This window comes from Atractosteus spatula, chromosome 13 (genome assembly GCF_055471065.1).
Source record: "Atractosteus spatula isolate fAtrSpa1 chromosome 13, fAtrSpa1.hap1, whole genome shotgun sequence".
NCBI lineage: Eukaryota > Metazoa > Chordata > Actinopteri > Semionotiformes > Lepisosteidae > Atractosteus > Atractosteus spatula.
In genome coordinates this window covers 40,448,141-40,468,801 of record NC_142718.1, presented here as the reverse complement: position 1 = coordinate 40,468,801, position 20,661 = coordinate 40,448,141, and the positions used below count along the sequence as shown (strand labels likewise).

Sequence of the window (20,661 nt, the reverse complement as noted above, 5' to 3'; positions counted from 1 at the left end):
ATCTGTTCACCTGTGATCTGTGGTGAAGCTCAGGAGAGAAATAAAGAGTGACATCAGCAAAAGCAAAAATGAAAAAGATGGGTATTGAAATGGAATCATGCCTCAGGGTTGTAGAATTAATGATATTTGAAAAATAGTTCTCTTCACTTTAAAAATAATTTGCTTTCATAGAATTCTTGGCCCAACCTATGAAACGGGGGAAAAGAAAAGCCCAGTATTGTTAATCTGGTGAAAACAATGTACATTTGCCATTTGTACCTAACTGAACCAAACACACAACATCAGGGGAAGAGCTGTGTAGAGTTTTATTCATTGTACTTATCCAGCTAAGTTAGATGAAGAAATAACACTTGCGAACTCTCAGTCACACCCACGTAGCGGTCTCTCTAATTTCCTGAGAAGTGCCGACAAGCCAACACCAACTGCTCTCCTGTTTCAAACAGTTAACCCGGCGCCCTCCCAGCCTCCTCCCCGAAACCATCACCCAGATAGCGAAACAACTGCACTTCACTCCTGGAGGAAATGTCTCAGTCTGAACGATGGTAAACCCACAAATTGCCAAACCAACCAGGAAATTCTCAACAGAAAAAAAAGACTGTTTCGCATTTATAAGGAAATTGGGAATATCTGGCCTTCACAATTAACACTGCCCTTGATTAGACAGTGTCGACTGCAGAGCACACACTCTCTGGCTCTGGTGGAAGGAGTCTAAAGAACTGGGGCATGCTTGTGGCTTGCTTTTTCAACATCTTTCTTCAGCTTTTGTTCACAGGGTAACTACATGTCTTGTCTGTCAGCTCAGTTACTAATGCTCCTGGACACCAGTCCTACTGTAACTGCTGCCAGTCTCATCCTTGAGGTTACTCAAAAGAGCTTGGGAATTGAGCCAAGAACTATTGCTTAATTTATAACTCTGAAAGAATACTGTCTGCATTTGTTAACTTATGTTAATAATTCTTTAGCCACTAAAATATGTACCCTGTATTCATGTTTCTGGGGTCAACCCTGAAACCCTGAAAGGGACTAAGACTAATTCATTTCTGCAAAACCCTTTCTCATGCAGCACCAGTCTCCCCTTTATGCATTCAGCAGAGAGAGAGACAAGCTTTCTTCCTTTCACATATTTTTAATTGAGAAAAAAGCATGTTTATACAGCACAATCCTTCAGCTTGAAAGACTTTGAGATCATCGGTTAAACCTTTTGGAACAAATCGTCTCTCAGCAATTAATCAATCTTTTTTAAGAGGCTTCACCTGGTTCCTTTCTGCTGCCAAGACAGCGACTGTAGCCAATCCAACCTGCTGTCATGATGTCAAGATGACATCTCATCCTGCAACAGTGAGACTCCAGCCTTCAGCTCATCCCTTTCTCCAGGACAATGACTAATCCCTCAAGACTTGGGTTGTGTGTTCTACTTTGTGAAGCAATTTCTCACTATTCCAGCTGATCTGCTGTATAGTGAGGCTGCTGGTGCATAATATTTGATACCCATCACCCAGGTGGGGGCACTACAGAGGTGGGTAAAATAGGTCCCTTCCTACTGAATGAGTAAAGTAGTCTGATATGGGATGAAAAGTGCTGTATAAATGCTCTCATATCACTGGTGCTTTGGATTTCCATAACTGGACTACAGTGTTATACGCCGCCTTGACTTAAAAGTCCACAAGAGACAGAGATCATGTTTTATATGATATAGATATGGGAGGTAATGACATATAAATTGTCAAGCCGCAGTGCTATAACACCCACATCACAACACTGGCATGTTTTTTTTACTGCTAGCATTTAAAGACTGCACAAAAAGCATTATAGCCTTATAGACTGAGTGGCATGATAGCTCTATCAAATGTATAAAGCTAAAAAAACAGGATAATAATACTGTATCAAATTGTTTTGTCCGACTTCCCTGACAATTTCCAAAGAACATACCAAGATCAAGTTTGTTTTGCTGTTGTCTGTAACATGGCTGTTTTTAAAAGAATTAGCCTAAATTTCTTAACTTATAATAGCTGTTCACAACTTGGCATTTCCCTTACATTTCCCCATGATGCTTTACTGCAACCAGACCTCCAGGATCTTCACACCTAGGTGCTGAACAACATTTGCAGATCTGAATAATTTAAAAGCCTCTTCATTTAATACCTCTAAACAACCTTACATTAATGCATTAATGTTTAATTTTGTGCACAGCACATGACTGTCCACTGCCACACAGGAGCAGGATGCAACAGACTTAAACCAGAGACACTCCTGATCAGCTGTAATTATCACACACTAAAGAAACTTCATCCTCAGAGCTAAACTAGTACTGTGCATCGTCCAAAGAGTACAAAAACCTCTGGAATGAAATTTTCGTATTTTTTTATACTTCCCTGAGGGGAAGGAAGCAACAAAGTTCATTACCAGAAGAGTCTCGGGAAACAATCGTAAATCATCAAAATCCTTCTCTTCATAACCAAGAGCTCAGAGCAAGTTGCTACTGTACAGCTTGAGTCTGTAACTGAAGCAATTACCCCTTTTCAGATGTAGTCTGAAACCATTACACTCCCTCTCATTTCAGTGTCTATTCTCATGAGCTGAAGTACAGACACAAAGAGAATAATTCATCTGAGACACCGCATTTTCTTCTGCTCTCTTTTATCAGCTTTCTAATCCAATAATTAGAATGAACAAACAGAAAGAACAGACCAGGCAAGCACCTACAACAAACCCAGGAACAGGAGGAAGTTGTGGAGTGCAATTCAAGCCTTCAGGAAAATGACATGGTTGATTATATAAAACTAGTGACATTGACTTCAGTGGCCTGGGAAAGTTCTGCTGTACGGTCATGTCTGAGATAGAAGTCAAAAAAGGTGCACTGTGTAGACAAAAATCAAGAATAAACATCCAAAACACGTTCAATTTAAACAATGGGATAGAACTTTTTTATTGTATCTTTGAGATTATTGTGGTCTTCCAGGTCTAATATGTCACCTATCCCATCTTTCAAACTGCCTGCTCTTCATGAGACTTCTGGAGTGAAACAAAATAAGAACCATTTCTATACTCTGGAAAGGTGCAAGTTCATTAAGTGAATATGTAATTCTATGATAAAATACAGCTGGAGGTGAGATGTAAAAGTAAAAGAAATATACAACATGACTAAAAATGGTCTGGCTGGCGAAGATTAAGTGCTCAGAGAAAAACAGTGAAACCTGGTACACGGTCTCATCTAATTTCACCCCCACTCCATTACCCAACCCCAACCAGCAAGCAAACCTGAAGGAAACATGTAAAATATGAAAGGCAGAATCAATTCCGAAGACACTAGCACTGCTAATGAATTCCACTTCATGCCACGAGAGACTGTCATTCTGTTGTTTTGACAGGAATGCAGACAAGAGCCGATCCTGAGCATCTTCGGCAGGTCACAGTCAACACTGCTCCTGAAAACACCTCCTTGGTTATCAGCACCACGGCAAAACACTGCAGCAGCATTTTCACCACGGTGACAAAACAACGCTTACTGCAGCTTACCTCAGCCTAGACAGTACACCTACCGGGAGCGCTTACAACAACACAACTCTGAAAGTGTCCGAAACCAATTCGTCCTTCTTTAGCCTTCCAGGAAAATGAGTTTGGTGGATGAACTGTTAAAAGAGTAAGTTTGCTCACAGCTCAACACACTTCATTCTGAACTTCAGTTCTACACCACAAGCTTGTCATGAATCCTCAAGTCCCCCTCCTGTGGTCACCCGTGCTCTTCCATCTCCCTGGACTGGATGTGTCAAGATGTCCACCCAGGGAGACCACGTGACGAGCTTCCGCTGTGGCAGACTGACGCCCATGCTCCTGACACAAACCCTTTCACATTGCTCTTGCACCCTGGGTCTTTTTATCTTGGTAGGCTGGTTTGTTTGTTTCTGCGGGCTCTGGGGATGGCAGCGGAGGGAAGGAAACTGGACCCGCTCCCCATTTCTTCTCCAAAGCAAGAAGAAAGCCCAGAACTGGAGGCAGCAGCCTACAGATCAGCAGGGGCAGCTCCCACGAGCGGAGGGGACGGCAGTGAGCTCTGCGCCTGGGGCAAGGGCGGAGCACCTGAATGGCCAGGTGGCAGCTAGTCGCCAGCTCGTATCGAATCCGGACGGTCTCCTGGGCGAGCAATGAGCACAAAACGAGAGCCTGAACATGCTCAGCTAAACGGTAAAAGCTTCAGTGCACAGGGTGCAGGGAGTCATCAAGGCAGAGGATCGATCAGGATGAAACCTTTGCAGCGTGGGCTCAGCTCTGACACTGAAAGGGTGCACAGGAGGGGAAGAAGCCCCTGTTCTACAGGGGGACAGAGGAGCCGGCCAGACCCAAAGGGCTAATCTATCGGGGAGTATTTTGATGAATGTAAGGGGTGGCGTTGTCAAGGGGTTCGACAAAGGGTGGGGATGCAAGAGGAGGGTCTACTAGCAAAGGTCAGTCCCCATATTCTAGTTTTGGAATGGGTCACCTCAGTACTCTGCTATAGGAATACTGCTCTGTGCTGCTGCTTACTGGCTCGAGTCAGGTCTGAGTTCTACACGCCTGAGATTAGGTTTCATCAATAAGATCATTTTATGCACTGACTCTTCACCAATGGCTCTGTAGCTCTGACAGTTATCAATCCACTACTTCTGCTCCTGTTGCAGTTAATAATACTCAACTCTGCATATTGCTCCATGCAAATGTATACTGTTATATGTAGATCGTGTCTCTCAACCCTTGCCAGAGCTGCTAACTATTGTTAATGATTTTGGTGCTTTATCAGGCCATGAACTCAATTGGCCCAAGTCTGCGTTCCTGCCATTAAGAAAGCCAGCCTCCCTCTGAGCACATCATTGGTCAAACACTTCAGAAACCTTGGCCTTAAGATTTACTCTTCTATACATGCCAACAAGGTGAACAATTCAAATAGCATTTTTAAAGAGACTTAAAGACATGGACTGAAGACCCAGACTGCTTCCAGTTCTCCACTCTACTGCTAAGGGGAGTGGCTTATCTTTAAAAAAAACATTGTAATTTGCTGGGGGAAATTTGATTAAGAGAAATTATAATTATTATTATTTATGAAGATATTAGTTTATGAAGATCACTCACTATCACAGGCATGTATATTTTAGAATTTTCCTAAAAATAATATGGGCAGAAAGGAAGTACACTGCTCATTCTATATTAAATTAAATGCACTTTTCCCACATTTTCCCACAGGGCAAATCAGAACTTAAGTCTCTCCTCAATCATGAAACAGTATTAATCTGCAGGGGCAAAGACTTCCGATTGCCAGTTGATAATCAACTTTATAGTTTAAAACAGAAAAACAGTTGAAAATAGAAAAGGCTGCTTATTAGCGTACCTGCCAACTGAGTGAGTAATGAGTGCATTTTGAAGTACATTCTACAGTATTCACTTCCTGACAAAAGGGCCCTAGCAATGAGGAATTCCACAAATACGAACACCAATAATTTAGAGTGGTCAAAAACCTAAAGAAACTAGGGATATATCAATGATACATCTACTGAAAAAATCTTGCAGAGACCCATAATGTGGTATTCAGAAGAGTGACATCGTAATATTACTATTAATGTGAAAAAAAGCTATCTAAACCCGCAGCATTATGAGAAATTGTTTAGGGATATCATATGAAAATAAAGGGCAAATGCACAGAATAAAGCTCTGGCCTGCTGTTACATAAATTCTTTAGAACACGTGCCTCAATATGTAAAGAGAATCAGGATCTGTAGAAAAGGCTTATCTTCACTTGCACTCCTACATAAATGGGTCATGTTTCTTTTTATAGAATATATTTTTCTTCAAGCACAAATCAGGCATAATCATAGTGGCTTTGACACTCTTAACATTACTGATCAAGATTTTACGTCAAACTAAATTACTGCAATTTTGCAATTTGCAGGAGAAAAAAGGACTTTTTGACAAGAGAAGTAATTACAAAAAAAGAGTACAGATTAAAAGCAGTAACTAGATTTAAAGACAATGCTGAACTGCCTCCTCCCTATTTCTACCTAACTTCCTATCACTGTCATTTCACTAGTAACACTACTCATAAGTAATCAACTCATGAAGATGGGAGATTATTAAATATGTAATATGTTATAAATACACGATCACCAGATCACCAGACCCCTAAATGGGTTTTCCCAGCTACAGAGTTTAAGATGTACACAGCTTCTTACCAACACAGACTCCAAACAATGGAACATAAAATATTATCCATTCAACATCACATTGCAGATTTGGCACAAATATGGACTAAGATATTTTCTTTACAACACTGATTAAACAGACCACAGTGTATACATCTTTTTTTAAGAACAACTGCAGGAAAAAAGACAATAGATGCAAATAATTTATTCATGGAAAAAATAAAAGGGTGCACAAACATTTTCCCACAACACAACAAGAGGACATCCAGTCAGTACATGGGCGTTTATTTATTCTGTTAGTTCAGGGAAAGGCAATTATTGTGTCTGTGACAAATACAAACGCTGCTGTATTTGTCTGATGATTAGGAAAGATGTGCAAATAAAAAATGCCATCCAAGACAGACAAACAAATCCTGTAAGTAGGTAAACTGCTTGGAAAAAGAGCAGTTTCATTAAGCTTCTCTCGGATATAGAATATGATATAAAGTAATGGCAATGAAGCTCTCAGGGGTATAAGATATTTAAGATGGAGCTTCTGATTATATTTTCCTTAGCATTTCAGGTTTAATGCAGACAAAAAATGAGCAATGCCAATCTACTGAAAGATGTGAGAGAGATACACAACCAGAACGAAGGATCAGCTTAATGACCAATCTGTGAGCCTTAACAAACCTGCCATTTTTTGGTGCTGTGTGCCCTTTGTATTTACTAAAATGAGACTGAAACTGCAGATCTCTCCTGAGGTGATCAAAGACATCCATCTAACATCGTTGCAAAAACAAGCAAAGCACACAGCAGACAGCAAGATATCTTCAAGGTCTCTATATTTGCATTCATATGCATCATGTTGACATAATTTTGTCATGTGCACCTATACTGTACTTACAGAATTAAAGATTCCAAAAACTGAGATGTTTAACAGAACAACCACCTTTTAGAATCACTTTTGAATTTGAACTGAATTTCTTAACTGCTCTGAAAAGAGTTAAAAAAACCATAAAGCCCCCTTCACTACAGGTTATATCGAACACTAACACATTCAAAAGCATCTTTTTCCAGAGCATCTCTACCGGAAACACTTAGCTTCGGAACTGTTTCTACCAGCTAGAGTTCAAGAAGACTTGCATTTTGAGTTTGAGATATACGCACAACTGTTAAACCACATTTGATTTCGTTAATAGATATATTCTGCTATGCCCACAGCTGACATTCAAAGGCCCCTCAAACAGTTTTAACAATCTCAGAGTCATTTTTCTTATCCTCTGAAAAACTCATTGATCCCCTATGGTTTACATTTACTTTCTTCCATTTTGTAAGAAAAGCAAAAAAGTTTCCACTTTTAGATTCTTTGCCTTGTACTGACACTGTCTCAGGGGTTTGACAAAACCCGGGCAAGGGTTATCACACGCTCTTCTCTGGACTGGTATCACAGGAGCAATATTTTTTCTATAACACAATTACCAAAATTGTACACAATAATGTAAATAAGGCCTAACTACTGTGTTACAGAATTTCAACATAGCATCGCTTGATTTAAATTCTACACTTCTATCATTTTTTAATTGCTTACCCACTTACACTCTGCTTTAATCTCTTCTTCACAGACTTGTAGTCCTTCAGGTACGTACTGTTGCAACTTAGTTTCTAAAGCTCAACATCCACCCTGCACCCACTGCAGTGAATATAGGAAAACCAGTGAGGCAACAGTGTTCAGAATTCCTTGCACATTCGTTTTTTACTCACACTCAATTTAAAGAAGAAACCAACTGTTCTATAAACATCGGTTTTCTAGTGGTGCAATATTTCATTGTGACATATTACAAGAAAATTCCAGGGGAAAAAAGCGGCCTACGTTTTTCTTGTTATTGTTTTATATTCCACTGATCGTTGGAACGATATCATGAAGCTTCATGCAATAAAACACCCGTAATATCATGGGATTTGAGATGAAAGTAAACAAAGTTTGAACATTGGTTTTATTAGGGCTGCCAGCTCCATTTCATTGTGTAATAGTACAGCTATCAGTCCTTAAATATTTAATTAACAACATGAAAACTCCTCAACTTTGCATGTCTAGGTCTATTGTTTGTTTTTAATGTGCATTTATTTCATGTTGTGTTAATTTTTTTGCCGTTTTCTATGGTGACACCAAAGACAAAATTTCCTCTCTTTTGGATGTTGGCCTGAGCCCAACAAGAAGGCCAAGATGGTGGCCAGCAGCTTGCTGTACCATCATCACCGTCTCACAAACACACACAGAAAGGATGACCTGGCAACAAGAGGCATCCCCTGGGAGCACTGCCTAGTTAGCACACTCATGCTATGTACACACAATATAGTTTGCACTCGAGTGCAGTTTTCTTTAAACATCCTTTATCAGCAAAGTTGCCAAGAAACATTCTTAAGACATTCATGCAGAAAATCATAAATGTGAAAGGTTCCTGGTATACTTCTATTTCAGGTAACCAGCACAGAAGCTTGTTTTTGTTTTCAAACAACAGAAAGGATAGGCTAACAGTGGCTCCATTGTTTAAACAGAGTAACACCATTAATGTATTTTTGTGTTTTGTTCACTCCTCAATGAAAGCAGTAAAAACGTCTAAAGTGATATCACTCAAAAGACAGCTCCCTCCCATATTATGCAAGATCAAAGCAGAAGCTGCTTAAAATCCAATCATTTTTCATTTCAGTAACACATTTAGTTTGGTAAAATAGTTTCTGGTTACTTTTAATCATAGTGGGACTTATTGAGTCAATTTACCCTGTACCTACAGTACTTGCACAGCTGATCACCCGACTCATCAGTGAGTGAGAGGGACGCTAAAGTGGGCACTGACCTTTAAAGAGCTGGCTGAGAAATCTGCTGGAGAAATCTTTTTTTCAAAAGTCACTCTCTGAACCATACAGTTCTTTGTGGAGTCTATGTTCACTTTACTGTGCTTTGCACAGTATGTTTTTAAAACCTGTACTTTTTTTAACCTGTACAACTTTCAGCCCTGTCTAACAGACCTGCTCTCTTCTCGCGTACAGGGCTGAGTATGTGCCGAGGGGAAGACCACAGAGGTCTGAGAAGTGCCGCGCACTGCACCAAGCTCTAATATCTGTGGGCGCGCTTCAGACACGTGACTGTCACGTCTGCCTGTCTACCACGCTCACCACACAGCCCCCATTTACTGGAGATCAGCAGCACTAACAGGAAAAGCACAGCATTAACGCCCATTAGGAAGGAATCTGAAATCCCCCTGCCTTTTTTCCCCCCTCTAAGAATGTCATCATTGCCTTCAATTGACTTCATCTAAAACTACATCACTGGGAAAACATTTTTCCCTTTCAGAATTTACAAACTAATCTAATCCTGCATTTTAGGTGCTTTTGTTCAGTTTAAATATTAGGCTCTCAATTACTTAACAACCCCTAATACTGTCTAAGAGGAACTGTTATTTCTTCTCCTTCTCTTTTCCAAAGGGGACTATTATTTCACATCACACTGACTTTTCTCAGCTTTTATGATGGTTGCCATTGTGAAACAGTTTCCCTGTAGGGCTTGTGCCCAGTGAACCGAGCCCTGGGAATTTAGCTATTAATCTGTCACAGGCTCCGTGTGAACCCTATTAACCCCACATGCGGATTTCCTCGAGGGGAAGAGTTTGTGCTACACAACACAACGCGCCTTCAGCATGGTCCATCGACTACTGCGCTGCGCACACCGAAGCAAGAAGCAGGAGAAGAGCACCTGAATTGTGTTGCTTTGTCTTAACCACAGCTACATGTGAGCAGCTTGCAAACAAAAATGCAATGAATACTGTACCTCTGTGATATTACTGCTTTAAATATTTCAGTTACAGGATTTATACGTATTTTTACAGTGGCTCTTTAATCCACAGTCCTGACGGTTATTTACTGTAAGTACAGTAGCTCTAATGGCAGCTGAACTGTTCTTACAGATCCTGCTCACAGACAGCAACAGGAGTACACAGCTGTAAAGAAAAGGCCAGTTCCGTTCTCCCCTGCAAATGAAGTGCTGTTGGTACTCTGAAGGAGGACAATCAGCCTGGACAAATCCACTATACAAGAGCAATATACAGTATACAAACATACCTGACAAGCCCAGGTGTCCAGTCTGGGGAGACATCTACTCTAAATGGCTTTTTTTAAAGATTAGGATCACTTTTCAAGTATTTATCAAATAAGCAAGTAATTTTAAAAAACAAATGATCTTTAAGTTGCCTTATGTAACCCAGCATCTGTTTGACCCATCATAGTTAAATTATACTAGAATTGACTGTTATAATGGCTACCTACAGTATAACACCCACCGTCAGGCCATGATACACAGTATATATCCTTCTGACCAGGCTGTAAATTTAAAATATAGATCAGACGTTATGCAGCCTCCGGCTGCTTTGACCACATAATGAAAAGCCCTGATACTGGGATACATTTACACAGACGTTTGTTACACAACGTAAATAAATAATTGATCTCAGTGTGAGGTCAGCTCTTCATTTTCTCAGAACGAACATGCTTAAGGCAGGACAGGACAGTGTTGGCGATCTGCTTCAGTATTCAGCGGAGCAGAAATAGTTCGCTGCAATGCTCCTGGTGATCACTTCATTTCAAAAACCCAAGATCAGAAGCGCCTATCGCCAGCGAGGAGGGCTGCAGGTACTCCTGACCTGGAGGCATAATCCCACAGACTGCAGCCTCACACCCCTGGCTCTCAGCCAAGCGCAGGCAGCCAGTGTGGGACCCTGCGGGTTCTCTCGCACGCAGCAGGATGACCACTGAAATGACACATCAGCTGCAGGGAAAACTAACCTGTCTCACAGCAGTCTAGACCCAGCTCACGTTCCCCATTAGTGGGAACAATCCAATGCCTGGTGAATTTTCCTTCACTCCGAGAGGCACATCAAGGTATCGGAAAAGCGATGTCTCTATGAACACTTGGCTGCCACAACAGGCCAGTTATCCCTACTGTAACAGAGAAGCCTTCTGCTTAAAATCCCCAGAGCCAGTAAAAGTAGCTTTTAATTTTTACTATGGGGAGAAAAAATGTAATCCCAAAGGTAAGGCAAATGCAAAACAAACCAACTTATTTACTGCACTGATTGTCAGCTTATCTAAAAACACGACACACTTCATATTCATTAACTCTACAGGCGTATTTAGTAATCTGGAGAAACACCATGCTGCAGGTCTTGTTTGCAGTCTCCCTGGTTTGAAGAACAGCAGAAAAATAACAGCGCTGATGGTTTATCTGTTTCACTGCAAATGTTTTACAGGCAAATCTCTGCCTCCAAGATTACAGGGCTGGTTGTGTTGTGTGTACCTTATGATGAGCGCATGCTGAAACGTATTTAAGTGTACTTTTAAATGATGCCTTTAATTTTGAGGAACACACAATTTAAACGTGCGTGTTATTATAAGCACAGAAAGGAGATGTGTCTGGTTCTTCAAAGCCAAGAAAAAGCTTTCATTTCAAGAAACCATTCATGGTATGCTGAGCGACGTGCAGTACCCTTTTAATTAATTCCAAAGTAAAGAACGGTTGCAAAGTATAGAAAGCCATGTCACATTTAAACCATTTACAACAAACTCTAACAAATTTAAGACCTGTAAGATTGCTATTTAAAGAGAAAAACCCATTGTACCATTGATAAACATGAGTTAAAACAATCACCAAGTGAGAGTGATTAATAGCTTCTTATATTAATTGCAATGACTATAACTCATTCAAATTGTTTAATTAGATTAATTGAGAAGAAAAGCTACTAAAAACACAGCATTATCCAAGCAACAGCAAAAAAGGAACAGGACAGAGTTCCAGTAACGTGGGACATGCATAACTGACCACCAAAGACATACTCTACTGACTCAGGAGAGTCTGACTAACCTGGCTTCAAACCTGAAACCTCACAATGCAGATATAGATATACTGTAGCTATAGGATTTGACTCGGTAAATAGGCTGAGAATCTACCATTTACAATGATGACCTGGAGACTCATTTAATCAGGAGGGCTGATTCGAGCGAAGTCTTCATGGATACAACTGCAGCAGCCTCACCCAGGAGCTGCCCTTCCTGGTGGGAGTCAGGAGCCCCACCCACCCTTCCCCAGCACTGCCATATCTTCCGAGTTCGCCTTCGGAGAGATCCATGTGGCTTTGTCTCCTGTGAATTACTATCAGGGACTCAAGTCTCTGACTCTACATCAGCATTTTTCATAGTCCTTTTGTTTTAGATTGAACTATTTTAATTACATGATTGGACATGCTGAAGTATTGTACAGTGGATGTAATGCCTTTACTTTTAAACCCATCATTTGCAGAATGGCAGTAAATTTCCCTCATTGCTTTGTCAGTGTTATAATTAACCCGTTTTTGATGCATTGATTATGTAAGTATTGTTTAGATCGGTTCTGAGGTTTGGAAAAGAAAGCAGAGGTTATTTCGGTTGTTCTAATTTCCATGTGAATTTCAACAGCAATCCTGTGGTCTAGTGACAGTGGCTACATAAGACTGCACATTGTTGATCCAAGACTTTACAACCTAACGGCCCTGCAATCTACAGAAACAAAGTACTTGCCAGAGGTTGAACAACATTGATGTCTCCAGGCTGATACCAATACTGCCATTTTCAAAAGCCAGCAGCCCAAAGCTTCATAAACACCATTCTATTAAATGGCTTAAGAAGACTTGGAGTATAAAAAACAACAACAACTAAATGCCTAAGAACGCAAACCCTCGTATCTTTCAAAAATGAATAGACTGTACTGTCATTGCAACTACTGTACATTCTTAACAAAATAAATCACAACCTTTTGTGTAATGAAACTGAATATAAACTGAACTAAAATCTTTTCAAGCACACTGAATACTTGGAATGTGTCAGATCACACACTTGCCCAAAACACTTGTTTATTCTAGTACTTCTGACAGTTTAGGTTAATTTTCCTCCACTTTGTACAGATTTACTGCTTTTTCCCCTGTCTTCAGTACCTGTGCTTCTATGTAAATACAGGGGTGATAGTTCAAGTTACAACAGACATCCACCTGCCCATTACAATTAACCTCTTAATCCCTGGGCCATCCTGACGAGCCTTCACACAGCACACCCTGACAGGCACAGGACACAAGCTGGGACACTGTGGAGGCATGAAACCTTGAAGCACAAGATGGACTCCCCCCCCACCTAGACTCAATCCCAGGCAAGGTGTTATGTGATCATGTCCTTTATCAGCAATTGAAGAGAACCAGGCTCATGACTTGACCTCTTGAAGCAATTCAGAAATTTCACTGTCGTATTAGCATCTTGATGCTAAAGTTAAATAATTAATTAACAAGACAGGTACTGACTGATATGTATATAGTAATGCTAATACTAGTGAATACGCTTTCAGGTGGGAACTGAGCATTTTAATTCCACATTAGGAACAATTACTCAAAATTAAACATGACCTTCTGCATAAAAGAATACTGACTCATTCAATAACTACTGTAATCATTATTTACACAGTGGATTGTAGGCAATAAATAACCCATAATTATTTCCCTTCCTTTTCGAATCAGCATGTATTACTGATCTGGGACAACCCATTCTGGAAGCTGCTCTGAACCAGAAACACCTGTAATTTTAGGAAGATTTTGAGTGGGTTACTGATTCAATCACTTGCCAGACTAAACCACAGGGCAGCCCTGAATGTCTTCTGCCCTAAGCAAATGGCACAGCAAAAATGAAATCCTTTTTAGGTAGAAGGATAGGAAGTGAAAACCAGGCCCTCCTTGTGCTGGTGTCCATATTTCACGCACAGGAGTGTTGGCCGCCAAGCAGATCGATCGACCTGCACAGTACAGTAGGTCTCGTCTCTCCAAATGTAATCAGAATCACAAATCACACATGCTTCGCTACCATTTTTCTAAACAGATTCTCTCTCTCGCTGCTGTCCACTGACTCAGCTCAGCACGGTGAGCAGAGCATCCGCCAGAGTTCTGTTTCATTGCTGAGCGCAGTCAGAGAAACCTCTGAAAGGTAACCAAAGGGACCAGAAGGCACCGCGTTTTTACTCCTTTTTAGAGCTTCAAGCACTATTTAACACAGCCGTGTCAACTAGACAGAAATGCTTCGACTCTTTTAATCACTGAATGACTTAGTGTTCTGCTGCCTTGGAGAGCATCCATCAACCTCACTGCGCCATTCCCTCCATCATCTTTCTCCGTGCCTAGCGATGCAGCCAAACGATTTCTTGCCAGATGAACGTGCCACTGGAGTAAAACTCCTCTCAAGCAGATTTATAATCCCCTTGATGCTGTAGATCAAGAACTTGAAAGACTTCTTTATGAAATAAAAAGTGGATCAAAGCTGCACCCCAGTAGTGTAATTACACTGCCACATTATGAGTTAAGCCATCGCTGTCGATTCTTTCAAAGCAAGAATTTACTCCTTGAGGCCTCACAGCAGACAACAGCTACTGTACGATGAGAAGTCAAGAAGTGTCAGTGCGAGTTGGAGACTCGCAGCTACAATGCACTCGGACGCAAGAATAAACCTGATCCCTCAAAACAGGACATTTTGAAAAAACAATAATCAAACTAAGCCTCTCTTTTAACAGACACAGGTTTGTTTTTGTTTATACCACTGTGCCATGTACAGTGTGTGTGTACTTTCAGAACAAAGAGAGATGTGTCAAAATATTTCTGTTTTGTTGTTAAATCACAGGGCACACACAATACACAATGAGACAAGTATCTGTGGTTTATTTCACAACAAAGCCTGTAATATGTTTTGAATCCTGGAATTTAGTAAAAATTATTTTTTCTATTTGATTCCTAAAGGCACAATACATTCCTTTCGGATTTCTCTCCCAAAGACATTGAAATTGTTCCTCTATGTGCTGTAGCTACATCTATCAGATGGAGTATTTCAATTGCCCATTCCTCTTAAGACCACTTTAGAAAGCAAGCATGTAAAGGCATGTCTTGTGCAGGTTTATTTCTATTTCTTAGGTGACTTGGACCATTCACAATTAACACGTTGTGTTTTGGAACATTCTTTAGAAGATAAAATAGACTCTTTACTGAACATAGTTAATTCAAACATTTTAGAGGAAACTGGATTTAAGACCTCTAGTGCAAATACTGTGAAACTGTAAAAAATGAAAACAAAATCTCCAGCGAAATGACTCATAAAAGAAAGTCAATGAGTGTTTGGACTTGAAATCCAGTCTTCCTTTTACACAGAAGCCTCTCACCATTTCTTCCTCAAAACTTGCAGGGAATTTGGCTGTGCTCCTTTCTGGTTCTGCTTCCTAGCTGACCATACCTGTCACATCTACATGCAACGAGTGCACTGCACTTCTTACGATCTCTCCACTGGTGTTCCCCACGGCTCATTCCTGGGTCCCCTACTGTTTTCTCGCTAAATGTCCCCCCTGGGTTCTTTCATTTCCTCCCACATAGAGTTTACAAAAACCCTATCCCTACCAATGCTATCCACCTATCAAGCTCATCTAAAATGTTGCCGAGTACCTTGTCATTTTTGTTCCTTGCTTTTCTCATGCTATTTTACAATACTGCAGTCTTTCCACTGGCTCCCTATTGCTACACCTGTCCAATTAAACACCCTCATTATCACCTCTCTTTGTCTAAACCAATCTGCTAGTTCCCTGACCACTTTTCAGCACTTGCTCAATACTCATTTGCTTAGACAGCACCTGTGATCTCTCAGCTACATCCTTCAGTTACTCTCGCACGGCACTGCTCTGATGTTTTTTGGTTCTCAGACTAAAATTGGGAAACATAATTAGACAATTTCATTTTTTAATCCCTGTAAAAAGTACCTTGCCACCAGGGTGTTTATATATATGTGCGCTGTGACCATGATATCTGCATACTGTTTAAGTCTTTAATGCAATAAAAACAAAGATATGTTCATTAACTGTAGACTTCCAAATATTTGCCAAAATGCATTCATTTTTAAGTACCAATTGTAACTGTTTTTTACAGGTCCTTTCATTGAATAAATATTCTCAAATATGCTCTGAGTTCTCAAATAACTCTGCAGCACATTTCCAGGTACTCCAACAACATTCCCAATGGCCTCTCATGTCTTATACTGCTACAGATTTAATCATACTGTCACTCCTCTCTTACAGCATTTGACATCTGTTTGGCACAAAATTAATTCACTGCAAACAGTGGTGGTACACAACTCAGGCATTAAGGAACTGTATGCCTTTCCCTTTCCATTGCGCAGAGTCAAAAAGCCTTGATTAAGAGGATGACTACCAGGAGAAAGTCACCATTTTAACTGGTCAATAAATCACCTAACATTGTTTTAAAATGTCATAAAACACACTACATTATCAGCCCAGAGGGTCTAGGTGAAGATTATCTGAAGGTTAACTGTTCAGCACATTTCAGGAAAGTGACAATTGAATGAAAGTGACAAATAACACTGGAAAAAATTCTAAATAAAGCTGACAAATATGAATTCATAAAAAAAACTGCTGTAATGTTAACACCCTTCCGCAAATAAAAGTATCATGTCTGCTCCCGCAGTACTGGGCACCTATTTACTGTGAACAAACTCCTCTTACGAAACGAGCACAACAGTTTCCTGTTACAGGGAGAGGGAGTACAAAATCGAACGAGTGAAGCCCAACCTTGAGAAACATCTTCCTGCTGAACACAAAAAAAATTATTTTTATAAAAAGGCTTTTTCTTCATAAAAACATGCACTTCTGTATTGTGCAAGTGTCGAATGGACATGAAAATGGCAATGCACAACTCTGCTATTATAAGTTCTTCACAAAAGAAAAAAAAACATTTTAGAAAAAAAGCAATGTGAACTTCCTTGAAAGCAGAGGCACAGCTGAGAGTGAAACAATAAAACCAGTAACGCGTGATGCATCGCCCACTTTGAGTTTCCACATCACCTGCAGACTACTTGTGTTTCAATGCAACTCATTTCAGCTCAGCCCGGCTTTTTTACATAAAAACAAATTCTTTTTTTCCCCACCTTTACATCTAGAAGAGGAAGAGATGCGTTTTTTAAATATAAACTCTCTGGCACTCGAAGACTCATCAGCACACAGCACAAAAGAGCAATAATCATTAAGACTCAGAAATTCAATTTCTGAACCCAGGCAGTCCTAGTCACCTCCCTGATAAGACCAACTGTTTCTATCTTAATAAAACAAAGCATGTCTACTGTACTTATGTCAGACTCGTAAAGTACACCTTAATTTTAAATAAATCAGAAACAGTAAAATACATTCATGCCTTATATTTTCACTATTTCTATCTTAATAAAACAAAGCATGTCTACTGTACTTATGTCAGACTCGTAAAGTACACCTTAATTTTAAATAAATCAGAAACAGTAAAATACATTCATGCCTTATATTTTCACTATTCAGCAGTTAGCTACTGCAATAATGAAACCGGTAATAAATGGAGATCTTTATGCAAACTAAACTGATAAAATAATATTATCCATCCAGCCAGCCATATTCCAGCCTCTTTAATCACGCCGCGTTGTGGGCGAGCCGGAACCTATCCCATCAAGCAGGACAGGATCCACCCATGATGGGATGCCAGTCCATCACAGAGAAAACACAAGCACGCTCCCACCCGTGCCAGTTTTTCCAGAAACAAACTGACCTACAGTACCACTACGTCTCAGGACAGTGGGAGCAAACCCACGTGAGCACGGGAGGAGAACCGAAACTCCACGCCGAGAGCACCCCAGGGCCTGAGCTGAACGCAGGACCCCAGCACTGCAAGGAAGCAATGCTTATCAGTGTGCCACCATGCTGCCCAAATATAGTATACAGAACATACTATAAATGAAGTGAATGATTTCTAACGATACAACTATGCCTCAAACAAATCAAACAAACTGATCAACTATGAGGCAAATGTAGGCCTCCTTAGAAATGTCTGGATGTCAGCCTTAAACCAAGTGATATACAGTAAAAGGTCATGATCATACAGTGAATCAGGATCACTGGAACAGAGTTCTGTCATGAAATTGGAACTCAGAGACAACTTACCTCTACACTACCAAGCACAAGGGTCCTATAACAGCAACAGCCTTCACAATCAGAGTTTAGGATCCTGTTTAATAGTGCTGTACCTTTCACTTTGTTAAACCAGTCACCTGTGACTCTGAAATGGAAGAAGCAGTCTGACAAAAAGGACGGATGGAATAAACTAATTTAATCTAGTTCAACAGCAAATGTGTGTGAATAAGTTATAGCAAAAATATTTTAAAACACAAGCACTTATTTACTGCCATGATATTGACATGTCGCTGTCAAACAAAGCAAATTCGGAAACTATTACAACCCTAACAAAACTTTCTTATACTGTGGTTTAAAGGCCTTCGTTGGTTCAAACGCCTTTAGCACGATCATGCTTTGACATCTAACAGGAAACCTTTTCAATGACATTTGACCGACTCAAGTTTTAAATAGGCAAATGCTTGTTTTTCCCCCACCCACAGTGCAATCCAGAGTTAAGGGAACGGTTCCTGTCATTTGCAAATAAGCAGAAGGCTGCCCTAATAAATAAAACAAAATCGATATTTTATCATTTTTTTTTAAGTGTTTTAAGTGCTGAGGCTTGCCACCTCTTATGGCGATACTGCTTAAGTTTTGACATGGCTACATTCTACATCTGTATCTAGAAAGTCTGCATTTCGGCACCCAGAAACCTGCAAAGGAATTCAGCACATGATACAGGTTTGGTCTCCCTTTGAAGACAACTGCTGTCTTCTTATCCCACAGAGTGTTAAGCAACAGAGCTATGTAGCAGGCCCTGGTGCTGGGGAGCTGGAGGGCGAGACCTCAGTCAGGGGTATGGTAAGGTCTTCCCATATTCCGCTTTCCAGAGCAGAATTACTCAACAAGTGAAGCTACAACCCGAAAAAGATCTGTAAGGTAAATCCCACCCTGGCAAGCAAGGCCAGAAAAAAAATTAAAATAAAACTCGCTGGATTCAGAACACGAAGGTAAAGTCTTACTACTCACAGGACAGTACACAGACACTCTACAGTACATACACACCCACACATGTATAACTATTCACACATAAATCTACCTATACATCTCAAACACTATTAATTAGCCTTCGTGCACTACATCCACAAAGCACCCAAAACGCACGTCATTGATCACCAAATCTGACAACACGTGTCTTCTGAATTATTTGACATAATTTATTTTTCTATTATCCCCGTATTTATAAACAACGATTCTCCATAAAAACCTGAACAACAACCGGAATAAACTCAGCAACCCCGGTTAGCGAGGCCTCTGCTCACCCCGAACCCTGGATGCACCGCGGACATGTCCCACGGGGAGGGCGGAAAGACAATACCGAAAAGCTCATCTTTCAGCGTGAAAAGTTTTGAAGTTACCGATGAGGAAGGGGGAGACCAACGTTCAGTAGACGACGGGTTCGCTACACAAAGTAAAGACGGGGAGAGGTTTCTCTCGCTGCATGACACACGCCGGCTGTCGGTCGGTAAAATTAAAAAAAAAACAACGAACCGTATATCACTTTATTTTCACACTTACGGCTTTTTTTTTTGGACATGAGCACAGGTGCAGCACGCATCGCGCACAAGGAGCAGACCGTCCCCTCGGACCGGGGTGAAATGATCGCCGAGATGTTATTAAGTAACACCGACCTTCAATCGGCCGGTGTGACACACTGTATCACACACACACACACCCCCGTCACTTCAATGGCAACATCGCGGCTGAGGTGAAACTAGCGCTCAAGGATTAGCAGAGCCAACAGCTAGACAGCCAAGGAGATCACAGACGCCCAGGCGGACACACAGACCGCTCAATCCCAACCAGACCGCCCTCCTGTTAACGTCTGCCCTTTTTTAAAAAAACAAAACAAATAATAGTTAAAAAAAAATAAGACGGCATCCGGCGTGGATCTCGTCGTAGTGAATTCCCTGCCTTCAATTGAGAGCCCCGCAGCGCACCGACGGGGCTGTATGAACGGGGTGGGCGCAAACACTGCGTCTCTCCTATTCACGGAGCCAGGGTTAGGGAGAGGTGGTGGGAGTAAGGGGGGAGAGAGGAAAGGACAGCCGTCCGACAACCGGGACCTACCTGTCCGGCAAGCAGGTTCAGTCCTGAAACCCCACGCCCGTCCGGATCCCGGAGCCCGGAGGCCCCCCCACACACACACACACAAAACAAAAACACGCCGAAGGAAGTTAGAGAGGCTCCTGCTCCGCTAGACCGAGCGGCCGCCCTCTCCGCAGCAGCCGCGGTGACACACGGAAACCGGCTAGGGACCGTCGCGGTGGTGCCACCCGCGCACAAAAACGAAACGACAGCGGGGGCTCCCCCGGTGGAGACCATCCGCCGCTGCTGCTGCTGCTGCTGCTGCTGCTGCTAAATCTTCACGCTTTTTTTTTTGGCCACAGAAACAGACCACGGCAGTACCTGTGTGGGAATAATACGCGTTTA

At 41.2% G+C, this 20,661-nt stretch overlaps 1 protein-coding gene across 1 annotated transcript in view; it reads right to left on the bottom strand.

Annotated features, from left to right (window-relative positions):
- mgat5 (alpha-1,6-mannosylglycoprotein 6-beta-N-acetylglucosaminyltransferase) overlaps positions 1-20,446 on the bottom strand; it is a 103,190-nt gene extending 82,744 nt beyond the window's left edge. The window contains exon 1 of the mRNA XM_088930244.1: positions 20,299-20,446. The gene's annotated coding sequence lies outside the window, so the exon portion shown is untranslated. The remainder of the gene's footprint in view (positions 1-20,298) is intronic.
- Between the last annotated feature and the right edge of the window lie 215 nt (positions 20,447-20,661).